General features: G+C 40.9%; 1 protein-coding gene across 2 annotated transcripts in view; it reads left to right on the top strand.

Moving 5' to 3' along the window:
• The first annotated feature begins 14,163 nt into the window (after nucleotides 1-14,163).
• Nucleotides 14,164-27,452, top strand: part of SESTD1 (SEC14 and spectrin domain containing 1) — a 59,627-nt gene continuing 46,338 nt past the window's right edge. Inside the window, exons 1-3 of one of the 2 annotated variants that reach the window (XM_032217227.1) lie at nucleotides 14,164-14,610; nucleotides 23,681-23,758; nucleotides 24,439-24,543. The gene's annotated coding sequence lies outside the window, so the exon portion shown is untranslated. The other variant, XM_032217220.1, reaches the window with a different exon arrangement.

Genomic DNA, 27,452 nt, shown 5'->3' on the forward strand with positions numbered 1-27,452 from the left:
TGAATGAATGAATGAATGAATGAATGAATGAATGGAATTTCATTCACTCATTCATTCAATTTGTTTAGCTGCCTAACTCACCTCAATGAAACTGGGCTGCTCACAATAATTAAAATAATAGTACCCAAACCAGAGTTGGTTTTTTTTTACAAACCTACAAACTTAATGGTTAATATAAAAATGGTTTAAGCTATCTTACAATTCTTCTTATCCTTCTTCTTCCCAGTAAATTAATTAAAAATGTAGTTCTTGGAACCTTAACCATCATAATCTCCTAAACACAAATCTGATGTCCTCAGACATTTTGGATTCTAATCCCATCTAGGATAGCCAGTATCATAGGACCATTGTTTGAAATATCTGAAGTGTAATCAAAAGCAGCTGTAGGGGATATCACATCTGAAGGATGAGCACCACTCAATAATAATAATTGCTCAAATAATGCTGAATTATTAATTAAAATACTATGCCTAATACAAGATTTAAATTATCTTCAGATATATTAATATAAAGACAACCTAGCTCTAAAGCTTTCCATCCATCACAAAATATCTGCATCACACAGCAGGTTGGATTTTAATAGCTCAGTCTTAAGATCCCCCCAAAACAAGAAACAGTTTTCTGCTTGTTTCTTCTTCACAGCAAGCTTCGAAAGAGTCCTTGGTGCAATTTAACAGCACATCTGTACAGTTCTTTTTTTAAAAATCTCAATTTTCACACTGTTTGACATTCCATATTTCATCTAAAATAGTGGCTTGATGCAGAAAAGTTTTCGACATAGGGATCTATGCTTCCCTCCTTCCTCTTTTTAAAACGGTCTTGCCTAATGAAGAATTCCTTAGCACTTTCTCAATTAATTATTTTTTGAAAACCTTTGGCTGGTTTAATTATGGATTTGGAGTTTCTTAAAAAGTTTCCAAACTTTGTCTGTTATTTTTGTGCTTCAGAAAAATGAAATATAATCTAAATTGAGGAACTAGACGGCTACGATCCGTGCACACGCAATTCCATAGAATGCCAAGCCCTCGTTGGATTATCTTGTTCTTTCCTTAAAAAAAATTAAAAGAAAGTTTGTCTCAGAAAGTGATGAGTTTTGTCACAATACCACCAAAAGCAATCCAGATTTTTCATCATCTTTACAATCAGTGTGTAGTGATAGACAAGTATGCTGATTGATATATAGAAAAATATGTTGGAAGTTCACAAAGGAAGGAAATTAAGGTCATAGATAGCATTCATCTGAGTTTCATTCAATTTAATGAAAAATTCATGTAATAGAGAAGAAACATCAGCAATATTGGTAGTAGTATTGAAGGGTGGGTGGAGATTCCATCCAAACATGTAGCAATATGTAGAGTTTCTGGAGTGAAGTGAGAGTGGTAATCAGTGGTGGGTTGCAGGCGGTACACCCCAGTATGGGTGTACCGGAGCCTGCCCGGAGCACCGGATACTGTACCAGTACGGTGCTCCGGAGGGCCCACCCACCCATCCAAGCTCCTTCCTGTTTTTTTAAGTCTTTGGTGCCTCCACGCACAGCACGTACAGCACCTGCCCGACGCTCTGCTGAGCAGCTGGAGTGTTACGGAGGCTCGCGGAAGCAGTAAGACGCAAGTGCGCGCTGTGCACGTCCATGTGGACGACGCCGGGCCCGTTCCAACCATACCGGTTGGAATGGGATCCAGAACCCACCACTGGTGGTAGCGAATTTTCTCTAGAAAGACTAACCGTTCAGGATATGAGGATTCATAATATGAAACACTGCAATGTTTTGCAGTTACTACTAACCCAGAGCTCTTGAATGGCACCAGCAAGAAAGGGGGAAAAATGCCATTTCTTTCCATGATTATTTCAGAGGCCTAATTTGAAATGGGGGTGGGAATTTGAATGTGAAGAATGCTGTATCTGATCGGCTCAAGGTTGACTCAGTCTTTCATGCTTCCGTGGTCGGTAAAATGAAGACCCGGATTGTGGGGGACAATATGCTGACATTTGTAAATCGTTTAGAGAGGGTTGTAAAGCACTATGAAGTGGTATATAAGTGGTATCTCTTTTTAGGAGGAGTGACTACACTAAAGCAATAGGAAGCTGAGGCTATCTCTGTGGTAACTTTTGATTTTGTTAATTTGTAAATTTACTTGAGGTTTGTTTCACATGGGTGACAAACAACATCAAATAGATGCAGTTTTATTGCTTTCCTTCAGCACATATTTGGAGTACAGATTTGGTACTTTCAGAAAGGAAGGAAAATTTGATCCAGCGGCTAAATCTGTTCATCTGGTAGATCAATGTAATTGAATAAAACCCATTTTAAAATATATGCTATTGAATTATCTATCCTTCTAAAATACTTTGAGCATTTTTCTTCCAATAAAGGGGAAGCTGAATATACGTTACAATTAATGGGTCCATAATCCTCTTATGTTTTGGGAGAGGGGAATTTGTTGGCATTGAAACAACGCTGTGTCCTTTATATCCACTATAAAGTCTTACTGAGGTATCAGGATTTCAATTAAGAGTGAGTTAACTTTTCTAGCAATACTTACTGAAGTTTTACTGAAATATACAATACTTCCTATTCTTCCCGACCAGATATGTTGTAGTACCATGATAGCAAACCTATGGCACGCGTGCCATAGGTGGCACGTGGAGCCATTTCTGAGGGCACGCGAGGCATTGTCCTGTCTGTTATATATGCAAATGTTCCTGTTACCAGCTCTCTGATTGCCTGGTCATTTGACAGTTGCTTTGGGCTCGAGTATAAATACCCTGACAGTTGCAGGGACGTTTTGAATCGCAGTCATCTCGCAATAAACATCTTACTCTCTGATTCCATGGCTCCTGCGTCTTTCCCTCACACAATATTCAACACTGTCAGTGCCAGAGTGCATGCTTGCTCAGGCCAGCTGATTTTTGGGCTTTATTTTTGGCCATTTTTCGCCCTCTGTAGGCTTCCCTGAAACCTCTGGAGGGAGAAAAACCGCCCAACACACAAACTGGAAGTTTGGGAATGGACTTCCAGTTTGGGCGTTGGGCTATTTTTCGCCCTCCAGAGACTTCAGGGAAGTCTCCTGAAGCCTCTGGAGGGAGAAAAACGGCCCAACAGGCAACCCGGAAGTCCATCCCCAAACTTCCGGTTTGTGTGTTGGGCCATTTTTTGCCCTCCCCAGGCTCCTAGAAAGCCTCCGGAGCCTGAGGAGGGCAAAAAACAGACCTACCTGGTCCACCGAAATCTGAAAATGGGCCATTTCTGGCCTCGGGGGGGGGGGGGCATTTTCACTCTCCCCTGGGTCCTAGAAAGCCTCCGGAGCCTGGGGAGGGCAAAAAACAGACCTACCTGGTCCACCGAAATCTGAAAATGGGACATTTCTGGCCTTGGGGGGGGCATTTTCACCCTCCCCAGGCTCCAAGAAAGCCATGTGCAGGGCAGCATATGGGTGTATGTGTCATGCGTGCATGCATGCATGTACATGGGCTATGGCTTGGGGGGGCATTATATTATGGGGGTGGGCATGCAAGTGCGCATGGCAGTACTGTGTGTGTGCGCGCTATTGGCACCCCAGGTGAAAAATGTTCACCATCACTGTTGTAGTAGATCAGCACTTGGAATGACACAAGTAATTTACTCCTGCAATATATATATAGTGTCACAACCCCTGGTAAGTCCCAATTATGGGAGGAAGCTAACTGCTTCCATTATCTGTCAATCGGCTCGTCACAAGAGTCCATCACAACAGAAACCCAATATTTTTACTGTTGCCTTTGTTATATTTGTGTTTTATTTGTGCTGATAAATAAATAAAAGGAGACTAGTATAGATCTATTTCAAGCTATTTAGCTCTCATCAGCTAGCCATACCCTTACTGGGATTTGAACCTGGGCTATATTACATACTAGGCAGACTTCTTAGCCATTAGGCCACAGGCTCTTATCCATTATCAGCGAAGCCAGGGTGAAAGGTATCTATTAGATTTTTTTTTTTTTACAAACCCCGGTATGCCCAAATATGGGAGGAAGATAAAAAAAAAATCTAATAGATACCTTTCACCCTGGCTTCGCTGATAAGGAGTCGAGCCCTGTAGCTCAATGGTTAACACATCTGCCTTAGAGGCAATAGAGCACAGGTTCGATTCCCAGCAAGGTTATGGCTAGCTGATGAGAGCTAAATAGCTTGAAATAGATCTATACTAGTCTCCCTTTATTTATTTATCAGCATAAATATAACAAATGTAACAAAAAGGCAACAGTAAAAAATACTGGGTTTCTGCCTGGATGGTCTCTTGTGACGAGCCGAAGGACAGAGAATGGAAGTAGTAATCTTCCTCCCATATTTGGGCATACCGGGGGTTGTAAAAAAAAAAAATCTAATATATATATATATATATATATATATATATATATATGTGTGTGTGTGTGTGTGTGTGTGTGTGTGTGTGTATACATATCAATGGTGGGTTGCATTTTTTTTTACTACCGGTTCAGGCATGGTCCCCCACACGCATGACGCTTCTGTGCAAATGCAGAGGCATCCAGGCAGGTGGGGGAGCCTCCCACCACCGCTACTACCGGTTCACCTGATCCGGGCCAAATGGGGAGCAATCCACCTCTGATACATATGTATGTATATAGCATATCTGTGTCTGTGTTATATAGGTGTACACTTTTGAGAGCAGGCAACAGAATTTCATTTTTAATGTGTGCCAGAGTGCCCACAGAAAACTAAATGACAACAAAGGTTATCTTTACTTATAATTAACAGCTCTTCTTTGAATAGTTTGACTCCTGGTGACTTCACAGATACATTCATGTAGGGTTCTTGGAAACTACTGAAAAACAATCCCCAGTTGCATTCACTTTGGATGCTTTTGTTTTTATGTTCCAGTAAAATCTAAAACCTTAGGATTTTCTGGAAATCTTCCCTCTAAATACTAACCAGAGCTAATTCATCTGAACTTCCTTCCCTAGGCAAGGGCAACCAGCCATTTCCAGAGTCTAACATTTACATGTATGTTATGTATTCCACATTCCAGCTCTGGGTATAGGATTGGTTGGCCACAGATTTTCAGTCTGCTTGATTTAGTATTTGTTTTCTTTCCATGGTCCATTAATCTTGGCCCTTCATGGATAAATGCCTCAGTGGTAGCTTATAATACAGCGCACTGCTTTCTATGAGCTAATGTAGTTTGCGGTAACTTGTGTAATTATCTCCTGTGATCCAAGAATACCGTTTGTTAGATTTACTCATCAGACTAAATCGCAGCTCATAGATCATACTCAGTCCTTCAATTTTATCCTGATACTAATTTGATCAGGTAGTTTGGATTAAAAGTGCAAATACAACAGCAAAATACCCAATAGAGAGCTTCCTTATTTAACAGCAATCTTGAATCTGGTCTCCATAGGCTGAAAGCTACTTCTCTTATTAATACACGAGATAACTGTAGGTCAGATAACTCTCTCAACCTAGATGCTGTAGGAGTCAAGGATACTATAGGGCTGTGATGGCGAACCTATGGCACATGTGCCACAGGTGGCAAACGGAGCCATTTCTGAGGGCACGCGAGGCGTTGCCCTGTCAGCTTGATTTTTGGCCATTTTTTGCCCCCCCCCCAATGCTTCAGGGAAGCCTCTGGAGGACGAAAAATGGCCCAACACGCAAACCAGAAGTTCAGGAATGGACTTGCGCGATGGGCTGTTTTTCGCCCTCTGGAGGGAGAAAAATGGCACAACGGGCAACCCGGAAGTCCATTCCTGAACTTCTGATTTGCATGTTGGGCCATTTTTCGCCCTCCCCAGGCTCCCAGAAAACCTCTGGAGCCTGGGGAGGGTGAAAAATGGACCTACCGGGCCCACCAGAAGTTGGAAAGTGGGCCATTTGAAGAGCCAAGGTGGCTCAGTGGTTAGAGTGCAGTACTGCAGCCACTTCAGCTGACTGTTAGCTGCAGTTCGGCGGTTCAAATCTCACCGGCTCAGGGTTGACTCAGCCTTCCATCCTTCCGAGGTGGGTAAAATGAGGACCCAGACTGTGGGGGCAATATGCTGACTCTGTAAACCGCTTAGAGAGGGCTGACAGCCCTATTAAGCGGTATATAAGTCTAACTGCTATTGCTATTGCTATTTCTAGCCTCCGGAGAGCCTCCAGGGAGCGGGGGCGGCCATTTTGCCCTCCCCAAGCTCCTAGAAAGCTTCTGTAGTCTGGGGAGGGTGAAAAATGGACCTAACAGGCCCCTGGATGTTGGAAAATGGGCCTTTTCCAGCTTCCAGAGGGCCTCCGGGAGGGGGAAGAGGCCATTTTTGCCCTCCCCAGGCTCCAAGAAAGCTGTGTACACATGCATGGGGCAGTGGGGGGCGGTCACGCGCGCATGTGCAGGAGGCACGGCAGGGGGGATTAAATTATGGGGTGGATATGCAAGCACGGACATACTTTTGGTACCTGAGTGTAGAAAAGGTTCGCCATTACTGCTGTAGGGGCTCTGGCAATACCTTTTCAAACTAACAAATTTTACTAAAAGGTGTAAGCTTCTTCTGTTCTGCCTGGTATTATGAAGTCATTTTATTCCCAGCCATTGTTGTATATAAAGGAAAGATGAATTGAACCTGAGATGAAATCTGAATTGGGTGCACATTTCTGCCCTTAGAGTGATTTCGATATTACTGATAAAGGAGGATATTTGTTGAAATATGGGGTCCTTGGTGCTCTCTGAACTTGGTTGTTTTCTTGCAGATGTCTCATTACCCAAACTAGGTAACATCATCAGTGCCATCATCAGCAATTGATGATGTTATCTAATTTTAGTAATTTCAATTCTGAGCTACAAATATCGATATTATCAAATACCTTGCTATTTCATCATCGTATGAATTTGTTCTATGATATTATCCTAATCATGTCTGCTCGAATGTATATCCATTTTGTCAATTTACATCATTGCCAATATGCTCACCATTGAAGCCTTGTGGACATTCTTCCATACTTTCTCTGCCCTGAATCAAAGCTATTTAAAATGCTGATAATGTAACACTACAACTTGCAGCCTTATAGGCAAAGTGCTGAGAAAAGGAAATGTAGCCCATGGTAAATATGAAAAATAAGTATCAACAATTAAGGTCAAATTGAAATAGAAAAAAAAGGGGTCGTTGTGGATATTCTGCCGTAGGTCTAATAAAAGAAACAACTTGTATATTTCACAACGTAGTCTTCCCGGAAGGATAATGAATCAAATCATTCTCTGAAGTGTCTCTCAAATGGGGGTTTCTTTTGTTTCACAGCAGAAAATGGTAAAATGGAGTGTATAATTCTACCTTTATACAGACAGGACAGGATTCCATAGCTGATGTGGCAAATTTCATCAATGGAAGAAATGGAACATTTGCCAAAGAAATAGGATTTTAAAAATATTAATACAGAAATAAGGATCCCTCCTCAATCTTTTTCTTTATCCAGTAGTCCAGTGGTGAAATGTAAAATTTTTTGCCACTGGTTCTCTGGGCTTGGCTTGGTGGGTGTGGCTTGGTGGTGGGGTCATGTGACTGGGTGGGCATGGCCAACTTTTAAAAAAAATGCTAAAGTATTTTTAACTACCAATTCGCCCAAATGGTAGTAATTTTTTTTTCACTTTATGAAGTGAAAAAAAGGTTCAGCTGTGCCATGTGATTGTGGGAACCTTTTTTTCATTTTTTAAAGCATTTTTTACTACCAGTTCGGGTGAATAGGTAGTAAAAAATTCTTTAAAAAGTGAAAAAAAAGCTTCTGATCACAGCTGAGAGACACACGATCGTCGAAAGCTTCCACCCTCCCCTGCTTTTTAAAGCATATGTTTCCTGCATATTTGCTCGAATTGGCAGGGAAAAAATGCTTTAAAAAGCAGGAAAAATGCTTTAAAAAGCAGGAAAAATGCTTTAAAAAGCAGGAAAAATGCTTTAAAAAGCAGGAAAAATGCTTTAAAAAGCAGTGGGGCGGGGGAAGCTTCTGACAACCATGCAGATCAGCTGTCAGCCAAGAGATCATCAGAAGCTTTTTTTTTTTTTTTTTTTAAACTACCGGTCCGTCGAACCAACAACAATCTTCCCTACCGGTTTGTGTGAACCGGTAGCATTTCACCTCTGCAGTAGTCCAATCTGAACTTATAGGAGAATATTTCAGACAGTTTTAACGGAACGCCTGTGCCTTTCTCTCCAAATGTAGTGGGTGTAGCATTATATTTTTTAAAGCGTTTTGACTATATTGGTGACCGAGAATTCTGTTTATTATTTAGTTCTGTTATTCATGAGAGTTTATACAGAAATGCAAAAATAAAAAAGACATTTTAAAAACACATTAAGATCTTTTTTTAAAAAAGCAACAAATTGCCTGCTGAAAGATATGCAAAGTGATTTATTCTTCTAAAGGCTAATAGTGCATTACACAGCTCTTTCTCTAGGCCAGATAAATTAGCTTGACACCAGGAATATCTTCAGAAGCCCTTCTCCTGCAGATCGTAATGCTCACATACTTTGTAAGAGGAAAGCCGTTCCCCTGATAGTCAGGTCCTTTAAGCTGCTTAAATGTTTAAAATTAATATCTTAATATATGCTTGGATAGCAAATAGCACAAAATGGAGCTCTGGCAGTGTAGACATCCTATGATCCTTGCATCTTATAATAGTTGGCAAGCCTGATGCCAAATTTTGCACCAATTTCAGCTTCCAGATAACTTTTCAATGTGAGCTCCCATGTGGTACAATAGAACATAGAATAATAGGATTGGAAAGGACCTCTGAGGTCTTCTAGTCCAACCCCCTGCTCTAGCAGGAGACCCTATACCACTTCAGACAAATGGTTTTTCAGTCTCTTTTTGAAAGCCTCCAGTGACGGAGGACCCACAACTTCTGAAGGGAAGCTATTCTATTGGCGGATTGCTCTCCCTATTAGGAAATTTCTTCTCATTTCTTAGGTTGCTTCACTCTTTGGTTAATTTCCAACCATTGTTCCTTGCCTTGCCTTTTGGTGCTTTGGAAAATAGTTTGACCCTCTCATCTTTGTAGGAATCCTTCAAATGTTGCGACAGTGCTATCATGTCACCCTAGTCCTTCTTTTCATTAAACTACAGTAGACATACCCAATTCCTGCAACCATTCTTCATACGTTTTAGCTTCCAATCCCCTAATCATTTTTGTTGCTCTTCTCTGCACTCTTTCCAGAGCCTCAATGTCCTTTTTATATTGTGGATTGTTGTCAAATCTGACAATCTCATTATATTAATATTGTGTAAATATATTTCTTACCACATTCCTCATTGTGAATCTAGAAAGAACTGGGGATCCACTATTACTCCTGATCTGGAACTGGAGTACTAATTAAGAATAAGTTTCGCTTGTTTTTGATAGCTTGCACGTCTTTAAAGGCAGCCTGTAGCTACAGGCTGCCTTTAAAGAAGTGCAAGCTATCAAGAACAAGCGAAACATTCTTAATTAGGACTCCAGTTCCAGATCCTGTCATTTTATCCAGAATGAATGTTAACTAACTAATTCTCTTTTATACAGTCCACTACTGAACTTACACAATGATTAATGGTGCTGATTGCGTCCTTGAAGTTGGCTGTAAAAGTGGCAGAGCTGGTTTTTGTCAGCATACTAGTAGCAATTCACACCAAAGCTCTGAAAAATCCTTGCCTTTGTATAGCTATTGAACAAGAGAGACAAGATAGAATAAGGTGGGACATAATAGGTTAATGGCCTCAATGCTGAATGGTAATCATAGAGCACATTATTTATGGGACTGATGGGAAAGATCAGAACCATTGTACTTCAACAAAACCCAGGCCTACAGATGGTCCAGAAGGATACCACCATTATCAAAAGCTACTAACAGACCTGAAAAAATTAGTAGATGGCACTCTTTCCATCATCAACCAAAGCGGTCACATCAGACTCAGTATCATATCCATTTGAAACTCTATTTCAATGAGTTCAAATAATCAGCACTATATCATCAAAATGCAAGGGCCATCATAAATTTTAACTCATTTACATGCTAATCGTATGTGTCTCATCATATACTTCACAGGCTCGGAGCCTTAGGTTGCATACTTCTGCACTAACCCACAACTTACTTTAATCATTTAATAGCTCATTGAATAACCCATAATGATTAGGTCCTCAGCATATTTAGTCATAAATTATGATCTACAAACTGTAGTAGCTGAGTTCAAGCTCAAGCCAAACATACTGCACTGTGACGCCAGTTTGCAGTGTGATCAGCAAAGAAAAATATTGATATCTCTCGATGATAGACAGATAGATATATAGATAGAGATAGATAGATAGATAGATAGATAGATAGATAGATAGATAGATAGATAGATAGAATCATCTATCTATCTGTCTGCATACACCTACTCAAAATTAATTTACTGGAGGATTCTTTTTTGAGTCTGATCTTGTTTATTATTTCCTGGATGTAGGTCTCCTTGAAAGCAACAAAATAGTTCTGATTAAAATGTGATTGTATTGTTATTTTATGCCATAGTTCTGTGAAAGCTACAGAGCAAAATTATAAACAGTATTTCTCATGCTTGTAGGAAGTCAGGAAATTGCCATTTCAAAATATGCCATTATCTCAATGTTGCTGTCTCAATATATCTGAGTGGCACCAAGATGAACGAGTCTACATTTGTGTGTGTGTGTGTGTGTGGTGTGTGTGTGTGTAATATGATTGCACAATCTAATTCGTGTTTACTCATTAAAAATATTCCTGAATTACATGGGTGCCCCCCTGGGAGGACAAATGTCTAAACATGTAAACTAAACAAGTATTATGTGATATTTAATTCAGATTCTATAAGGGTAAAACATAATTCAAAGCCTAGCCTTTTAATATAAAGAATAAAGAGCCGAGGTGGCGCAGTGGTTAGCGTGCAGTAGTGCAGGCCACTTTAGCTGACTGTGATCTGCAGCTCAGCGGTTCAAATCTCACCGGCTCAAGGTCGACTCAGCCTTCCATCCTTCCGAGGTGGGTGAAATGAGGACCTGGACTGTGGGGGCAAGTTGCTAACTCAATTTGCTAAAAAATTTGTAAACCGCTTAGAGAGGGCTGAAAGCCCTATGAAGCGGTATATAAGTCTAATAAATAAATAAATAAATAAATAAATAAATAAATAAATAAATAAATAAATAAATAAATAGATAAATAAATAAAGTTTACTAATTACATCCCACTTCATCACCTTCACAATAATTATTTAAATCTTAAAATTCATCCCACCTCTCCACCCCAAGGAGGCAGAGAGATGAATACTTGTTTTGCTATTTATGAAAATACTTGAGGATGGCTTTGATTTTATTGCCCTGATGTTACTGTAAACCCCAATCTAACTTCTGGAAAAATCTTTAAAACAGAAGAAGGTCTTATTGAATATCCTTAAAGTGATTAAATGGTGGTTTAATATAATCACCCTTAGAAGTTAATCCACAGAGCAATTCTCCACAGCAGAGATGATTTACCCATTATTCTCATAAGTTTCATTCTTATTAATGTCCTGAATGTATGTGGTTTTCTCAAGACTTCAGCAATATAGAGAGCTTGCACTGCTGGTTGCTGCAGAAAGGGAAAAAAATAGTATCCTACAGATTTTTCTGAACTCCAAGCCTGACAATTGGCTAGACACTTAGGGCTACTGGGGTTTTTAATTCATAACGTCTGGAAAACATCAGGCTTCCTTTTTATATTACAATAGTGCCTCTGAGGTAGGGATGAACAATTGTCAATTGGGTTTTTACCATATTTCCCACTTTATCATTCTGTTCAGTTCTGTTGCCACACCGGTTTATATCTTTGACATCTCGTCCCCTGACAAAAAAGACCAATGCTCAGATATCTGTGCATGTTTTTATATACACACTTCCTCATCTTCCAAGAGTTTGCTAGGCGTGCAATTATTGTTAGATATGTTTCCGTTGCAGTGTGTTTTTGGCAGGATCTACTTTTAGTAGATTTAGTGGAGTAGCTCTGAAATTATTGGTCAACTAAGCAGGACACCTGGATGTTTTTTCTTCTGAAGGAACAAGGATTTGGAAGAAAACATTTCTTCCTAACTGCCTCTATGCGTACTTCACCCAATATAAACACTGAATGAGGAAAAGCAAAGGACCCTTGGCCCAGACCACACCTCAACAGAATTGCATTCTTTAATACAGTTCTTCCTGGAGCAGCCTCAGGATAAGAAATCTAGCAACTATTTAAATAAGTAACAGCTGCAACCATGAATAATATTCTAACATGTAAAAACATAACCCGGAGCCTTTTCCATTAGGGTTACCACAGAGCCATTGTTGTCAAAGGAAAAGGGATCAAAAACAGTTTAGAGGAGGTATTTATCTGCCTTTCCCATCACACACTTCTAGGATCTTCCAGGATGACTTATGAGAGAAAAGCATCCTCTAAATACCTAGATCCCAAATGGTTTTGACTTTTAAAAGTGATCTCCAGTATATTGAAGTGTACATGATCTGTATTTTGCTCCATGAAGCGGAGATTAGGACAACATTGTTAAACTCCTATCTACTCTATCTCATGCATGTAACTTAAATTGTTGTGACTGTTGTTTATCTTTTTAACTTGTTTTTGTCTCATTTGTTGTTTGTATCCCCCCCCTCATTTTGGTTTGTTCGCTGCCCTGAGTCCCTCGGGAATGGGGCGGCATACAAGTGAAATAAACTTTAACTTTAACTGAATTTGAGTTTACCCTTTCTAAGGACACCTAGTCTTTTCTCCTCAGAATAGTGTTATATGTATCTTCTCCAACCCCATTTTATCCTGTGACAAATGAAGTAACCATTTGAGCCTAAATCAGTTAACTTGGAATTCATGCTTTCTATTTAGTTTCAAGTCATTTTTGAATGGGTATTTCAGCAATAATCTCTTTAGAGATTATCTTATTTAACATAAAGGTAAACACTTTCTTTGTATTTTTCTTCATTACAGAAACCAAAAGCAGCCCTCAATCTTGAAAAGATTGCATCTTCTTTATCCATATTTGTGCATTTCACCAAGATATATAGCATCCTTAACTTAATTAATTTCATCAAATTATTTTTTTCTGCTATAAACTAATTTTTCTTCCAATAAAGGAGAACAGTCTTCTATAAGAAGCAGCTGAAAAAAGGAAACTCTGTGTTGTAGTTGCTGGCAGTGAAGCTTGTCATTGATTGGCTAAATTGTTGTGGTTTCAAATATTTCAGCTGCTCAAGAAAGAAAACTGCCAGAACCTTTGCAGCCCCAATGCTGTGGAAATTGTCCCTTGCCCCACTCAGTAAATGAAATGGCACATTCTCTAAGGGCAACGGCTACTTTCCAACATGCAAAGATAGGGATTAGTATTAGCAGGTAATCTTGTTCTAGAAATATTGATCTGGCAACATAAAATGCAGTGATTTTTATTGTAATCACGTTCCCCCCCCTTTTTTTTCTGATTTAGGAATCAGAAAGAACAAAGACGACAATTCCGAAATCCGTGTTAACGCAGGGTCTTCATTAGCCCGACACAAGGTCACAAGCAGCGGGCAGAATTCTTGATCAAGCAGGGAGAAAAAGAAAGGGGGGAAAAGAGAATAGAAAAAAAACCCCAGCAATCCTACGCTTCACAAGGGAGACGTGCTTTGGAAAAAGCCTAATTCATAAGAATCCACCTTTTCTGATTTCCCAACCCACTTCAGACCAGGATGCTACGGTAGATTGGCGTGTGTGTGTGTGAAGGGAGGGGGAGAGACCACAGCGGGCAATCCAGCCTTAGATTGAATCGGTTAAGGGAGGAAGGGCGACAATGAAAGGAGAAGGGAGGGGGAGAACAGCACCCGAACCACGATAGCAAAGAACACGGTAGCTTAAGTCAAATGAGAGGTGCGCGGTACGATTTCGCCCCCCACCCTCCAAAAAATCGTTTTTAAAATGCGCTTTCTGAACTCGGCCTCTGTTGTCTTGGGAGCCTTCGGGGCTTAATCTCTCTCGCCGCCGTGGCGAAACTAAAAGTCAAGGAAAAGCACTTCGTCCCTTTCGCCCGAACCAGAGCAAGGGCCAAGCCCCCGTGGCCGTTGCACACGTGCGCGATCCCATTTTCTCCAGGGGAGGACGAGCCCGAGGAAGAGGGAGCCGCGCAAGGCTGGTGCATTGTTCCAACTTCAGGGTGGGGCTTGTCATTGCAGGCTCTGGGCTGACCCTGCCTGAGAGCAGCTGCAGCTGCAAGCCAAGAGAAATAGAGAGAGAGAGGGAATGTGCACACGTTGCGCGTGTTAGTGTCAGGGAGGGATGCATGTCGTCGCCTTCTCTGACCCAGGGTGGGCTTCCTTCCCGCAAACGCGCCGCGCTCTCCAAAAGGGCTAGGCGGCTAAGCAACGCGCGGCCTTCGCCGGGACTGACAGCCGCGGCGAAAGCAGCCCCCGCCGGCCGGCCCTCGCTTTTGTCTGCTGGGTAGCGAAGGCGGCAGCGGCGGAGGAGGAAGCAGCCCGGCGTCGCTCCTCGCCGCGCGCTCCCTCGCTCGCGGCCGGGCTTTGGTCCCGCCTTTCCCGCTCCAGCAAAACGGCGCCGCGGGCCGGCCCCCTCGCTGGGCTGGCAAGCGCAAAACGGCCGCGCTCGGCCCAGGTGAGTTGTGCTTTGCTCGGCCAGGCGCTTCCCGGGAACTGCAGCAGACGGAGAGAGAGAGGGAGAGGGAGAAGCAAGAGCAGAGCAGGCCCGGCCTTGCGGCCTGAGCGGGCTTTGTTTCCCGCCGCTTTGGGTGGCTTCGTCGGGGCTGGCTGGCTGCTCCCTCCTGAGGCAGCGGAGGTAAAAACCGTGCTGGGTGGGAGTCTCCTGGGAATGAGGGGAACAGGCTGCCGACGCATCTTTACCTGAATCTCTCTGTGCGTGGGAGAGAGGGAGAATGTGTGTGTGTGTGAGAGAGAGAGCGAGAGAGAGTGTGTGTGTGTGTGTGCGAGGTAATTCATAAAATCCCTTCCCCCTCCAGCCATTCTTCCCCTTTCCTCCAACTGACATTTCTGCCACTGCATGGGTTTTTTTTAAAGAAAAAATTGTGGCGGAGGCTCTTTCCTTCAACGTGGCTTGAGCCCCGTCTTTTGGGGGCGGGAGGAGGGCTCTGCCTTAATGCAAGAATTGCATTAAAGGCCAGAGCAACAGGTTATTTCCTTATTTGCCTATTGGATGGGTTTTTTATACAGCTTTATAACGTGGAGTAACGTACACGCACACAGCCGCTGGTAGGGAAGAGTCAGTGCTGCCGCTTTCTTCTGTTCCTTCTCCCTTTTCCCTTTGTGTTGTTGACATTTTGCAATCCCAGCCCTGAGCAAAGAGAGTGAGTGGTTGAAGGCACCAATCTCAATCTCTCTCTCTCTGGGCATCTTTCTATTCCAAAGCAATATCATTTCCGTAGTTTTGGCCACTTTCTGTGTTATTTCCACAATAATGTTTCATAGACTTTAAGCATTTAAAAAAAAAAAAAACCTGAAACAAAGAGCTTATGACTCCGAGAAGGAAGAAAACTGTTGATTTTTTTTTCTTTGAGTGATAAAAAGCCTGCATCTTGGAGATGACTGCACACTTGAACACTTCATCCTGACCTTTTAGAATCACTGTAGTAACATTGTCACCTTGCCATTTCAAATATATGGTAGCTAAAGTATGGCCAAAATTATGGATTCCACAGTCCTGGGTTGGTCCATTGTTTGATACAATTTTGCTTCTACCTAGAGAAAGGTGGCCAGCTGATAGAATCTCCATAATCTAAAGATTTTCTGAAAAGCTTTTCCAAACCATTGTTTGGGAAATAGAAAGTAGGAGGAGTTTACTTTAAAAAAAAAAAGTCTGGATCCTTTCCATAGCAAATAACTAAACCAGGTAACATTTTTTTCAGTGTCTTTACTGCAAATCATTGATCACAGTTATTTGCACATAAAGAAATTGTGACAATGTAGATACTCTTTTGTTGTACTATTACTGTTTGTAGTATTACAACAGCATTGATTTCTTTCTCCCTTTCCTGCCCTTTGATAAAAAATGGAGATAGATAATTCCTAGGGATACTTGCCATGTTCTTTCATCACCATGGTGATCTTATTTTTTTGAGCTAAATGTATTTTTCCAGTTTGAATTGGGCATAATCTTTTTTTATTGATCCACTGTCAGGAAGAGGGATTATAATTTAAAACAGATGATTTCAGTGGCATCTTTTTTTATTAATTTAAATTTCTTTCTGTTCTCCATACCCATCTTCTTGTATCAAATAATAGCTGTGGATTCATTGGTATTAAGTGTATATGTTTGAAACAGTGCAGGAAATCTTGAAAACTTATGAATTTCTCTCCCCTCTGTGGCATTAGGCCTTAGTATCTGATTTGCACGGTAACACTTGGTTACAATCTGATGAAAATTTTCTGTAGATTGTGACCTCTGATGTGTAGAAGCAGTGCTTCATGGAGAAAATTACTTAATAAAAATATTTCTGTCAAAAAGCAGAATAACATCAAAGTCTGTTACTCTGGTGAAGATCATTCCTCTTTTTTAATTTTACAGACTGATATTAGAGGTTGAAGTTGTTGATTTTTAAAAAATGAAATGGGTAGAAAGGCTTTTCTCAAGTAATAAAAATCAAATATATGTGTTTCTTCTTTACTGATTTATAGAAAGGGGAGGAGAATGAACAAGGACACATTTGCAACTGGCAGAAGACTGTAGTAGTAGTTGCCCAAGTATAGAAATAGGAGAATTTGGAATTTTATTATAGAACCATTAAAAAAACAACAGTATTTCTGGGCAAGAATTATTCAACAATTTGCATTCCTCCAATTTTTCTAAAATCGTAGAACTTTTATTTTTTACGTTGATGCAACCTAACTCAGTGGATTGTCCTGGCATACCTCTTGGAACTACAAGATTAAGGGTGGAATAAAGAATGAAGTATATCAAATTTAGTTTTGAGAGGATTTTTTATATAATAAATTACTATAACCTGCATTTTAGTCTACAATTTAGGCCTTGGGTATGGAATAGAATATTTAGAAAAAGTAGAAAGATCTATAATCTCGGTTGATGACATTTACTCCATAGCTAGTTGATTTATCCTTGACTTCTGACTTCTGTATTTGGCATTGTTTGCTTCTATGAAAATACTATGAGATCGTTAATTTTACATAAAATATTTATGTTCATACTTTCTGTACCTAAAGAATAAGAGCCTGAATTTGGTGATGCTATGGTACATACCATCAAACAAATCAGTCTTGGGGTGCATGGGGGAATCATATGGGAATTTGGCGTGTTTAAGAGACAGACTCTACTATTGTGTTTAATATCTGTGGAGGCCCTCAGCTTGAACTATGTTTGGAGTTGATACTTTATCAAAAAAAGAAGTTTCCTGCATAATGAAGTCTTCCTGGCACAGTATAACTTATTTCAAAAGCCACCACTGGTATTAATGCTCCCCTTTTCTTCCTTTAGAACAGCGGTTCTCAACCTGTGGTTCGGGACCCCTTTGGGGGTCGAATGACCCTTTCACAGGGGTCGCCTAAGACCATCGGAAAACACATATTTTCGATGGTCTTAGGAACCGAGACACCAATTTGATGGTTGGGGGTCACCACCACATGTGGAACTGTATTAAAGGGTCATGGCATTGGGAAAGTTGAGAACCACTGCTTTAGAAGCTTATAGTCTGAAAACAATTCAGTTACATACTGAGTCCCATAGAACTGGCTACTGAATATTGTTCCTGATTAAAACATCCATGTTCTATTTTGAGATTGTTCTATTTGCAACACTGCAACAGATGCAGGCTTAGCTGTTAACCAGTACAAGTGCTACTTCTGTGTAAAACACACTGGGTTATCCTTAAGATTGGGGTACAAGTCCCCATTAAAATCCATGTTCTGCATGTAGCATTGAAAAACTATCAGGTGAACATCATTACTGCAAAGTCATTTATTGTGTCTGAACATGACTTACAGAAATAGTTGCTTGGATGTGGTAACAATAATTGAAACCTATAAGAACTATGCTTTAATTAAGAGCAAAAGTTCAAATCCAGTACAGTTTAGAACCGATTAGGACAATTATTTTTGCTCAAAATAGATTAGAGAAGTCTAACCCAGAGATGTGAAAAAAAATGATTTTTTAAAGAAAAAAAATGATGAAATCCAGTAAAGTTGATGTAAAAAGAAATATTGCATCTTTTTCCATTTTTTCCTGGACCTCTCCTTCCAACATTTTCAGTAATGTTACAACTCTAGCCTACTCTGTTCTGAGTTAAAATCCTCTGCAAAGTTTAATCCTGGTTTACTATTATAGAGCTTATCCATATTGCAAATGGCATCACCACAGTAGCCACACTAAGTGGGAGAGAAATTAAAAAAAAACATTTCATCAATATCCAGTAATATGTCTTGCATTGAAATGGAGGGAGGGGGAAGAGGGATTCAGATCTGTCCACAAATACAGTGAGTCTTGTAATTAGATCATCAATGTCCAGTCAGAATCATGACCATATCAGAATAGGCCATATCCATCCATATTGGTTTGGGGTAAGTCTGGTTATATCTACGGCTTCAGAGCCAATCTTGAAATGTGTTGGCCAGTCTCTGAAAAGCCCCAGAAGTAATGATATATTACAGGGACTTGTTTAAAAGCTTAAATCTGTTACATGACCCCTGTGGATGGCAGTATTTCATATGAAAAAAAAAGTCTCTGGTTCTAATTTTTATTTTAAATATTCTTTTAATTTCAAAAAGGAAAGCCAATGTATGCTGGAGAAAAATATTCTTCAAATAAATCTTCTGAGTTTTATTTTGAATTATGAGCTGTGATGGTACAGTGGTTAGAATGCAGTATTGTAGCCTAATTCTGCTGACTGCCAGCAGTTCGATTCTTACCTGCTCAAGGTTGACTCAGCCTTCCATCCTTCTGAGACGTAAAATGAGGATCCAGATTATTAGGGACAATATGCAATATTAAACTGATTAGAGGAGGGCGGGCGGAGCTGCAGCCGGTGCAGCTGGAGAGTGTTTGCAGTAGTGCCTCCAGGTTTTATTTTATAGACGAACAAAGACGAACAAGCTGGTTTTAGAGAAGGAGGATCTACAGTGGATCATATCTTGGTACTCCACCATTTAGTACAAAAATACACATATAAAAAAAAATCCTCTCTTTTTGTGGCCTTTCTTGTTTTTAAGCAGGCCTTTGATTCAATATCCAGGATCACTCTCTGGGAAAAATTAAAATGCACCACGATCGATAAACGCCTCCTCTTCCTCATACAAAAATTGTATGCCAATTCCACCTTGAAAGTGAGGTGCAATCCCCAAGGGAGTTTAACTGGCTCAGTAAGGGTACAAAAAGGGGTACGGCAGGGTTGCATCCTGTCCCCCTCCCTCTTTAAGTTCTATATTAATCCCCTGATTGATCTCCTACAGAACCCTGATTTCCATCCTCCTAACCTAGCACAACGCAAAGTGCCAATTCTCTTATATGCTGATGATGCCGCTATCATTTCACAAACACCTGTAGGTCTGAAGAGAGCAATTAGGGCAACACTCTATGGACCGGGGGCTCGAAGCCGTCATGGACTGGATGAGGATTAACAAGCTTGTGCTCAACCCAGAAAAGACCGAGTGGCTGTTGTGTTTTCCTCCCAAAAATTCGGCCATTAATCCAACACTCAGGCTGGGGGGTCAAATTCTACACCCCTCAGAGAGGGTTCGCAACCTGGGAGTCCTCCTGGATCCACAGCTGTCATTCGACCATCATATAGCGGCTGTGACCAGGGGGGCATTCGCCCAGGTACGCCTGGTGCGCCAGTTGCGACCCTACCTGAACCGGGAGGCGCTCACAACTGTCACTCGGGCCCTCGTGATTTCTAGGCTGGAATACTGCAATGTGCTCTACATGGGGCTGCCCTTGAAGAGCATCCGGCGACTTCAGCTAGTACAAAACGCAGCCGCGCGAGTGATCGCGGGTGCACCTCGATTCACCCGCATTACACCTATCCTCCGCGAGCTGCGTTGGCTACCTGTCGATCTCCGGATGCGCTTCAAGGTGCTATTGACCACCCATAAAGCCCTACATGGCAGTGGATCTGGATACTTGAGAGACCGCCTTCTGCCAATTACCTCCCTACGGCCTATAAGATCCCATAGGTTAGGCCTCCTCCGCATCCCATCGGCCAGCCAATGCCGGCTGGCAACCACAAGGAGGAGGGCCTTCTCAGTAGCGGCCCCGACCCTTTGGAACGAGCTCCCCGTAGAGATCCGCACCCTCTCCACCGTCCAGGCCTTCCGCATAGCCTTGAAGAACTGGCTCGCCCGTCAGGCCTGGGGATAAGGACCATTGCCCCGCCCGAATGTTGTATGCATGTTGTGTATTATTTTATTATGTGTTGTTGTTTTAGTATTGTATTGTTTTGTATTCCCCTCTCCCTGGTTTCTGTGAGCCGCCCTGAGTCCCCTCAGGGAAAAGGGCGGCCTACAAATAAAATCAATTCTAATTCTAATTCTAATTCACTCGGCTATTGCAGGCAAAACAAGCTGGTCCTTAACTTTGTTAAATCAAAATTTTTAGTTTCTGCTAAAAGACCAAGCCAATATTCCTGGACATAGAAGGACATAGTTTGGAACAGGTTAGAACATTCAGATACCTTGGGGTGGTTTTCCACTCGCAAGGAACATGGAAGGCACGCCTGGATCACACATTGCAAGTAGCCAATAGGTCCTCAAATGCAATTAAACATTTCTTTTATACAGGTGGAGGTCAGATTGTACCTGCTGCCTTAAAACTCTTTGAGGCCAAAACATTGGCACAAATTCTATATGGGGCACAAACAGGAATCCTTGCAAAGAAAGACTTACTAGAAACCATACAAACCAAATTCCTGCGAGCCATCTTAGCTGCACCCAATGGAACTCCAAATGCCCAGTTAAGAATTGAGACAGGCATGCCTCAAATTCAGGTAAGAGCCTGGAAGATGATGATCATTCATTGGCTTAAAATGCATTTCTTCCCAGAGGGACTGTCCCCACTGTTGACTGACAATTTCCCCTCCCCCTGGAAACAGGCAATTGATCATAAGCTGGGCTTTTATGGGCTCTCACCGTTATTCTTAATTTCCCTAGGCTTTGATCAAGCAAAGCAAGTAGTAATTAATAGAATGAAGGACATGGAGTTCCAAGAAGAACTAAATAGGTTGCTTCTCCACAGTAGGGACAAAATCAAACAGGGTATGTGGGAATTGGCAAGATAACTAAATGACCTGATCTTCCCAAAACAAAGAATAGCTTTCTTCAGAGCCAGATTTAACATTCTTCCTTCAGCACTCCTCCAGGGCAGGTATAAGAGAACACCTATTGCAGAAGGGGTTTGTATATGTGGTAAAGGAGAAGTGGAAGATAATTCACATGTTCTATTACACTGCGAGCTATACAGAGCTTGTAGGTCTGCACATATTCTCCCCATGTTAGAGAGATTGCCAGGGAGGGCAGACAATTTTTATCTAGGCTTTCTCCTTCAGGACACTAACCCGGTTACCACGTATGCAGTGGCAAAGCTCCATAAGAAAAAAATTGGCTACAGAAGTATAGTTGTCATCTGGTACCAATTATCTGGACATATCTCTAACAATTTTTGGACCATTGTATTTACTCCTATACTTAACAGCGTTGCACCCAGGTAAACCAGGGAGTGACCCGAACAATCTGAGAACATGTATGTTATTTCCCACTTTTAACGTCAATACTTTTTAATTATATCTTAATGTCAGTACTTTTAACATATTGTAAAAACTAATGTGTATTGCTGGTCTTTGACCGTAATAAAGATTACTTACTGATTAGAGAGTACTATGAAGCAGTGTATTATGTCTGTTTGCACAGAAAACAAAATGCAGTAATGAGTTAGGAGGGGACTATTTCTGATTTGAGAAAATGGTGGGATTCAGCTGTACCAGTTGACGCTGACCCAAATGAGTTGGTTTTTTAATATTAAAATTGCCCATAATAGTAACCATTTGCTATGAATGCTTTATCATGTTTTCAGGGTTTTTTTGTATACTAACTCCAAAAGATGGGGGAATCCTGCTTTAAATGTCCACTTTTAAGACCATTTGTCTTATGACCTAGGGCCGGGATGGCGAACCTATGTCACGCGTGCCACGGGTGGCACATGGAGCCATTTGTCAGGGCATGCATGTGCACACTGGCCAGCTGAGCTCAGCCTTTTTTAAAGCCATTTTTTGCCCTCCCCAGGCTCCAGAGGCTTTATACGAGCCTGGGGAGAGTGGAAAGAGCCTCTGGAGCGCAAAAAACTGGTCCTATGGGGAAACTGGGAGTTTCAGAACTTTCAGAGTTTCTATGGCCTTGCTCGTAGAGTTGGTTTAAGCCCTCTGGAGGCTTCAGGGAAGCCTCCTGAAGGTCCCTGAAACCTCCGGAGGCCTCCGGGGGCGGGGGAGGCTGTTTTCACCCTCCCCAGGCTCCTATAAAGCCTCTGGAGCCTGAGGAGGATGAAAAAAGCATGCAAAAAATAGGAACGTCTCTCATGCGCGCATGTGCACTGGGGGGCTGACGCACATTGCATTATGGGTGTGGCATGCCCGTGCCCGACCCTCTGCGCTCCCCCCTTATGGCACGCGAGCCAAAAAAGGTTCGCAATCGTTGACTTAGGGTAAATGAGCAACCTATTGAATAAATGTAATCTTAAAATAAATTGTCAGATTTCTCTACTGATTTTCATTCTTCCTCCTCTAATTCAAGTTTTGTACCTCCAGCAGAATAAATTCAGTTTGTGATATCTAGTTCTCTTTGCTTTTCCACTATTAAATGTTAAATCTTTAACTTACAACCACAATGAAGCAAAGTCATTGTGGTTTTAAATTGAGGCACCACATGACGACGTGATTTTACAATTACAATCATTTTTTAAGGGTAATCATAAAGTGAGTCACTGCATTGTAAGAGAATCCCTTGGTCATTGAGCAAATGCAGCATATCCAGTGGGCTTTTTCTGCTGGAAAATAGCAAAACAAATCACACATCGTGGTTATGTGACTGCGGGTTATATACAACTGGTTGTAAATACAAGCTGGTTGCCAAGTGCCTGTAGTACAGTCACGTGGCTGTGAAATATGGTAGGGCAGTTGTAACAAAGGGTTGTAAATAGTTTTTTTTTTTAAAGTGTACATTTGTTAAGGCTACAAAAAACGTGGCTTGGTGACTAACACATTGAGCTTGTCAATCAGAAATGTCGGCAGTTTGGCAGTTCGAATCCCTAGCACCACATAACAGAGTGAGCTCCTGTTACTTGTCCCAGCTTTTGCCAACGAAGCAGTTCGAAAGCACGTAAAATGGAAGCAGAAAAATAGGGACCACCTTTGGTGGGAAGGTAACAGCATTCTGTGCGTTTAGTAATGCCGGCCACATGACCAGGGACAGTGCTGGCTCTTTGGCTTTGAAACGGAGATGAGCACCGTCCCCTAGAGTCGGGAACAACTAGCACATATGTGCGAGGGGAACCTTTACCTTTACAAATCAAGGGCTACCTGTACTAATGTATCAGTCAGTGTATTGTGGAACATATTCCTATTTTCATTATTTCATTTTGAATTGTCTGAAGTAAATGTCTTTCTAAAGAATCTATGATAAACTCCCAATAGAAAATTTCAAGTTCTAATTTATATTCGCAGGACTTGAAAAGTTGAGTCAGACCTCAAGCCTGTTTTGTTACCAGATTCCTGATGTCTTTGGAAATTGCCACAAACACAGTAAGTAGGCTCATTCAATTTCTAAATATTTAGCGGGCATATATATGTAATTTATTTTTGCCAATTGTCAAAATGTTTTATTTTTATATAGACAAGTCTGTTGACCTAGGTGTTATTTACAGACCATATAATTAATAGCAAAAATGTAAGCATGTTTACAAAGGGCAGTTCCTCTATGTTCATTATAATCTTGGAAAACTGAATCTGATATTGTGCTTTTATAACTAATAATGTAAACAATATAATTAATATAACAGCTCTAATATTGCCTGTTGCATGCAGTGGGGCAAGTACAGTGAAGGCAGGAGTTCATGTTGGGGCCTGCAGGAACAGAACTGTTGGCCAGATTTTTAGTGTTTTTAAAGACTTAGGTCTACGGTCTGCCTAAAATAAGCTCATAAGTTAGTTCCTGAGTGTAGATTTTAGAAGCATATAAATTGTGTTTGTGTTATTTTGTTATTTTCAGTTTACTTGGAAAACTGATCAATATGAAAAGTATTCTTGATGCAACAAACTAGTAAAATCAAATGAATGAAACTCAATTAAATGATTTAATAACAGGCTTTGAAAAATTGGACTGAAGGTTTTTTTGAAATTTTATGAAGATAGTATTGAGATTTTTGGGGGGTTGAAGTCCTATAGGCATAAAATAAATATGGGATATTGTCTTCTGCTTTTAGGTGAGAAGATGAACAGCTACGATTCAGAAAAACTGAAGGTTGAAAGATTTTCTGACAAAATTAGAGAGAGAGAAATTGCATTGATTAAGATAAAAAGACATGAAGGTATGATGCAGTTAAACAGATGAGTAATTGCTCAGAGTAATTGGGTGGGGAGAGATGATGGCTGAATTAGAGAATCTTTTGGATATGGTTAGATAGTGATACTATATAAAACTTGTTATTGGCAGTGAAACTTGACAAAGTGGTTTCTGGTCAAGCTATGACTAAATGTTTTGTTTGGTCAAAAATGGTGTAATATTATATCAGAGCTACTTTAAAATGTGGCTGCCATTACCCTGATAATTTCATATTTTCATATTGAGATTGTTTCATATTTTTTCCTAGTATCATAGTATCTTGGGTTGTCATATTGTGTCATTTACTGGGGATTAATAGTTTATGAACATTTAGAATTTAAATTGACAATTCTATTATATAAAGAAGTATTATAGGAAATAGATGTTTCTGTTTAAATACAGTATTTTTCGGAGTATAGGATGCTCCGGACTATAAGATGCACCTAGCTTTTGGGGAGGAAAAGAAGAAGAAAAATAATCTGCCTTTGTCTCCCAGCATCCATCTGGTATTCATATGGTCCGTTTGCTGCAGCCCATTTGCCGCTGCTGCCTACTCACCGCCCTGGCTTTTTCGGTGCCGCCGCAGCCTATTCGAGAACAATTGATTGGTGCCGCACACCCCTCCCCCAATATTCACTGTATAAGACACACAGGCATTTCCACCCACTTTGGGGTGCGTCTTATACTCTGAAAAATATAGTAAATCAATGAAATTTCTCTTGAACACTTCAGTTACAAAATAATTCAGTTTCTTCTTTTGTTTGTTTATTGTATCTCCTTTTCCTTCAGCTGTATCATTTAAATATGATGAAAAATGATATGATCACTTAATATGAGTTAGCAGTGTGTGGCAGCAGTCAAAAAAGCTAATACAATCCTTGGTTATATAAACAGGCACAGAATTAAAATCACATGAAGGATTAGTACCACTTTATAAAACCTTAGTAAGACCACATCTGGAATGCTGCATCCTGTTTTGGTCACCACATTACAAAAAAATGTTGAGACTTTGGAAAAAGTGTCGAGAAGAACAACTAGAACAATGGTTGTATGATTTGAGTTTGGCTAGTCTAGAGGAAATAAAGGACTAGAGGGTGACATGATTGCAGTGTTCCAGTATTTGAAGGGTTTCCACAAAGAAGAGGGAGTCAACTTATTTTCCAAAGCACCAGAAAGCAAAACAAACAATGGATGGAAACTAATCAAGGAGAAAAGCAACCTGGAATTAAGGAGAAACTTCCCAACAGTGAGAACAATTAACCAATGGAATGTCATTCCTTCAGAAGTTGTAGGTGCTTCATCACTGGAGATTTTAAAGAAGAGACTGGATAGCCACTTGTCTGAAGTTGTATAGGGTCTCCTGCTTCAGCAGGGGGTTGGATTAGAAGACTTCCAAGATCCCTTCCAGCTCTATTCTGATTGACTGTATTTTTCTTCTCTGACTCCTCCCCACCTAGCACTTCACTTAGATTTGTAATTCTATACTGTAATTGCATTGGGTACCCAAAATGTGGCAGCCTTGAAAGCAGGGCGTCTCCCAGCCTCTAGCCATTGGAAGACTCTGCAGCCAGTGCATTGGGCCTGCTTCTCTTGCTCCATTCCTGGCTGAACCAGAAACTTCCCGTGTCCGCCTCTCTCTGCTGAAGAGAAACCCAGATATCTATCTTTAAATCCTCTTAAAGGGTGATTCACACATAGGTGTAGCTAACTTTGTTTTATTTATTTATGTATGACATATGCATGCTGCCAAATCTTCACCACAAGTTTACAAATTAAAAACATTTAGAATATCATAAAATAACAAAAAAATAATACAATAATGGTAATAGTGATAATACCTCATCACAGAAAGTAGTAATAATGACAATCATTCTGTAAAAGGTTGCTGGAAACATCCCGGTCTTTAAAAGCTAACCTGACGCCATCAGTGAAGGGGGCAGGCTGATCTCTATTGGGAGTCTGCCCCATAATGTAGGTGCCATGATGGAAAAACAGTTGGATACCAAGCTATGTAAGACTTCATTCCTCAAAACTAATACTTTGAATTGCACCCAGAAACCTACTGGCAACAATGCAAAGCTTGCAAGATAGATGTTGAACCAGATGTTTTTTTCCAGGTGGAGTGAGCAGTCAGAATGGTAGTTAAAGTATGGGTTACTGTATCATGATCCTGTTACTCCAGAAAGGACCACTACTTGTGTCCTACAAAAACTTGTCAAAGCCCAGTCTGGTTATAGCCTCTACCTGCCCATCTATTATTTATTAGACTTATATACCGCTTCATAGGGCTTTCAGCCCTCTCTAAGTGGTTTACAAATTTTTAGCAAATTGAGTCAGCAACTTGCCCCCACAGTCCGGGTCCTCATTTCACCCACCTCGGAAGGATGGAAAGCTGAGTCGACTTTGAGCCGGTGAGATTTGAACCGCTGAGCTGCAGATCACAGTCAGCTAAAGTGGCCTGCAGTACTGCACCCTAACCACTGCGCCACCTCGGCTCTAGCTTTTCTCCCATCAGAAGACAACACAAACTGGTAGAAAGCTGCAATGAAGAAACTGTACTTCCATCTTGCTTGGGTTCGGTTTTAGCCTGGTTAACCAGACTTCAGCAACCTTGGGACCAGAACAGGCACGGAGCTTGAAATAACTGAAATTGCTATAAAGCCTGAGGGATTTATCAACTTGACAGCCAGATTAAGCAGTGTGAAGAGTGATCAAATTGGGCTGCAGGGTGACTGGTACATCAGAAGAATACACAGCTCATCTTGACAGCCCGATTCAACGTGCAGGCCGCTAGCACCTTGTCACAAAAACAGTACCCTGGTTGTACAGGTAATCCTTACATAACAACTGATCTGTTTAGCAGACATTCAAAGTTACAGCAGCACTGAAAAAGTA

The sequence above is a fragment of the Thamnophis elegans genome, chromosome 1 (genome assembly GCF_009769535.1).
Source record: "Thamnophis elegans isolate rThaEle1 chromosome 1, rThaEle1.pri, whole genome shotgun sequence".
Taxonomy (NCBI): Eukaryota; Metazoa; Chordata; class Lepidosauria; order Squamata; family Colubridae; genus Thamnophis; species Thamnophis elegans.